The sequence below is a fragment of the Myotis davidii genome, unplaced genomic scaffold (assembly GCF_000327345.1).
Source record: "Myotis davidii unplaced genomic scaffold, ASM32734v1 scaffold460, whole genome shotgun sequence".
NCBI lineage: Eukaryota > Metazoa > Chordata > Mammalia > Chiroptera > Vespertilionidae > Myotis > Myotis davidii.
The window spans coordinates 346,873-351,007 of NW_006292692.1; positions in this window are offsets into that span (position 1 = coordinate 346,873).

Below are 4,135 nucleotides of genomic sequence, written 5' to 3' on the forward strand. Positions count from 1 at the left end.
TACACCTGGAAAGGCACAGACTCAGGAAAACACAAGGCATGTTTAGTGAAGTGGGTAGAGGGTAAGATGAGGCTATAGTAGGGGGCCAAATAACAGCAATGAGCTTGGAAAGGGAGATAGGGGCCATATGTGGAAAAGGGTGTCAGTAGAGCCTTAAATGCCACAAGTTAAGAAGATTAATCATAACTGGCTTATGCCTCAAAAGGGCACTCATTTGGCTAACTGCCTTGTACTATGCCTCTTACAGTATCTGAACATGTCCAGGTTGCTATGGTTCAGTGGTGTCTTGCTGGTCATCTATTTCAAGGTCTTTACCCTGAGCAAACTCCTTGACTTTCTTTAGGAACTAGCTCATGTCTTTAGTGGGAAATACAGCTGTTCACATCCTGATAGGTACCATATCACTATTCCCTTTGGGGTATCCCCTGACTACAGGGCACTCTAACTGCCTGGACCATACCTGGCTCTACCACTCAACTGTTCCTCTATGGCAGATCATGGGGTGCATTCATCTCTGCATCACTGAAGCCCATTACACTGCAGGGCTTAATATTCTGTTACAGATGGGAGGAAGGAAGTGGTTGATTCTCATTCACCTTGATAACTTCTTTATCACAACTCAAAACATTTAATACCACAAAAGGGGAACATAGCAATTTTCCCGCCTCTGCTCCCTCTGTGTTTTGTGCTTAACAACATTCACAACAATAAAATCCACTTCAACTTGATGAGCAGTTCCAGGCCTCTATTGTGCTGGAGGGATGCAAGCTAGAAGGCAAGGGACACAACACTCATCCCAGCGAGCTCTGGAGGTCAAATGCACACAGGCTGTGTAAAGCATCAGAACTCTGCAGGATAGCTCTCCTGCCACCACTGCACTGCTGGCTCATGTTGGACATCCTGGCCTTGCCATCTTTATTCTCTACTCTCCACCAGGCATCCAAGTGTTTCTTGTTGTACAATGGCTGTTTGAGTGGTAGTGGGCCGACAGGGACATGGATTCCCTCCCACATTTGTTCTAAACAACACAAAGGGAATCACTTTGTGATGACTCACTCCCTATTTCCTAAACTCTCCTTCCTTTCCACTGCTTAGAAACAAGGCTCAGGAAAATGTGTCTGGAGTTAGGAGAGGTAGTATTCCCCCTTCATTCTCCATCCTGAGGGGTGAGACATAGGGGCTGCTTAGAAAGTAGGACACAAAGTGAATAGGAGAAATCCAGTACTCCTTGGAGATCAGCAGGCCATTTGCTCCTTTAGTCTTCACAATAAATTTGCCAGGTTTAAAGTATTCTCCCTACTTTAGAGGTAAGTAAACAGAGGTTCAGAAAATGTAACGCCATCAGTTAGTAAGGAGGGAGCTAAGATCTGAACTCAAGTTACCAGGCTCCAGAACTGTGGTTCTAACCATTGTACACTCTATTGGCCATAGACACATGGTCTCATTTGATCTTTTTCACACTACTCCAAGGAAAGTAGGGTTCAGTGCTCCTTTTATCAACCTCTTCTAAGCAAGAAGAATGGTCTACAAAAGATAATGAATTTCGTTCTATTCCAATTCTGTTCTCACAGTTATTGCCTACTCTCCTTTCCTGCATACCCTCCCCTGTCAACCCACTCATTAAGATTTTATCCCTGCTATATTTCCCATGTTGTACTTTATATCCCCATGACTATTTTGTGACTACCAATTTGTACTTCTTAATCCCTTCACCTTTTCATCCAGTCTCCCAACCCCCCTCTTTTCTGGCAACCATCAGTCTGTTCTCTGTATCTGTGAGTGTGTTTCTATTTTGTTTGTTTGTTTAGTACTAAAGTATATGGACAACATGGTGTGGTGAGAAGGGCATGGTTTTATTTTCATTTTAGTTTTTTAAACCTTAAGGTGGCTTTTCCCCTCTGATAATTCAAACAATGCACTTAGTTGTAAAAAAAAAAATACTGCAGAAATATAAAGAAGAAAAAAAAATCACTCCTAAGCCCACCACCCATGACTACTGCCAACATGTTGAGCTATACTCTTACAGGTATTTTTCTAAACACAAACATATATTTGAAGAAATGGAATTATACCATTCATAATATTTTGTAGTCTGCCGTCTAAAAATGTCAGAATACACTTATTATATAATTTATTCCTCACGACCCTGTGTTGTGGATATAATTATCCCCTTATTAAGTTGAAGGAAATTAAGGCCTGGAGATATCATGCAACCACTACTTGTTAGAACTAGAATTTGAATTAAGATCTGTCTGTTCTAAAACTCAAGCTTTCCCTATCACATTTTCTCATTCATTAAAATGTATTAACATACATTGACACTGCAATAATTAAAACACTGTGGTACTGATGCCAGAATAAACAGACTAACTTCTTCCACTCATTTGTACTAGATGCCAGGCTCTATTCAAAATACTGGAGATAAAGAGTAAACAAGACAGTACCCCTACTCTCATAGAGCCTTTAAAATGGTGAGGGAGGCAGGTAATAAACACATAAGGAGATATGTTTGTAATATCAGGAAGTGATAAGTATTGTAAAGCAATATGAATTTAAGGGGACAGAAAATGACAAAAGGGGGTATTTTATTTCTTCAAAGAAGGCTGGCATCTTTGAAGAAGTGATATCAGAGAAGTGACCTGAATAAATTATGGAAGTTAGATAGCCAGAAGAAGACTCTTCCAGGAAGATGGAACAGCCAGTGCCAAGATCTTGTGGCAGGAGCATGGTTGGCATATTTGAGGAATAGCAGGAAGACCAGGGCAATGCAACTTGCAAGGAGAAGAGCGTTAAGAGATAGACGATGTGGCAATGCAGGCAAGGAATTAGGTCACACAGGACCCTGCAGGCTATGGTCAGCCTTTGGATTTGATTCCAAGTCTAAGACAGTGTTGGGTTTTGAGCAGAGGAGTAACATAACCTGAATTCCTCTATGAGAATTCCACCCTAGTTACAGACTGGAGAGGGTAAATGTGAAAACAGGGAGACAAGTGATAGGTAGACAGTGTGGGGACAATGTGCTAAACCACTTGGAAAAAATATGTGCCTAGATTTAACAAATGACTATAAGGCTGGGTTATGGAGACAGACAACATTGCTGCTCCCTGTAGAGTTCACAGTGCAGTAGATGGGACCAACAATTCCATTTGAGCCAGCTGTGGCAGACTTATGTACTAGTACATGAACTCTGAAAACTAGAGGAGAGAATGCTACCTTGTGCCTGTGGTCTGGGGTGAGGGAAGGCTTCACAAAAGAGGCTTGATTTGAGTAGAACCCTGAAGGCCCAACAGGAGGTGGGAAGGAAAGAAGAGAGGATGTGTAATGGGGGTGGACATTCCAGGAGGAAGGATCACAGAAGCAAAGGTCAGAGGGAAATACTGTCAGGATGCTTTCTAGAAATGCCCTTTCATTAGTTTATGCCAGACCCGTTCAGAGTTGACTATAGGCAAATAAATCAAGGTAGGAAATATAGCTGGCTTTATTTTACATTCCTGCCCAGGAACTTTAAACATGTTAGAACATTTTGAATTTTAAACAACTATCTAGTGCAAGGGTTGGCAAACTTTTTCTGTAAAGAGCTAGATAAATATTTTAAGCTTTGTGGGCCATATGTTCTCTTCTGCAAATACTCAATTCTGCCATTGTAGTGTGAAAGCAGTCATGGAAAATATGTAATGAATGGACATGGCTGTGTGCCAATAAAACTCCAATTACAAAACCAGGCGGTGGGCCAGATTTGGCCCATGAGCTATAGGTTTGGCAACCCTTAAATTAGTGCTTCAGCTCCCCAGTGCTGTGTTCTATGCCCCCAACACTTACCCCACAGGTGCCTGTTGAAGGGGTTGGCAGCTTGACCTACAGACATACATTCTGAGTGGCAGACATTTATCAATCTCTTCTAGAGATTGCTGATGCCACAAAATCAGTTTTTAAGTAAAATATGAAAATGTGGGGGAGAAACTAAGATGGCGGCATAGATAAACACCGGGAAATTGCTGCCTCCCACAACAATTGAATAATACTTCAAAAACACAAAACGGACATCATCCAGAACTACAGGAAGGCTGGCTGAGTGTCAATTCTACAACTAGAAGGAAAGAAAAGCACACTGAGAGCCAGAGGAGCTGCGGAAGTA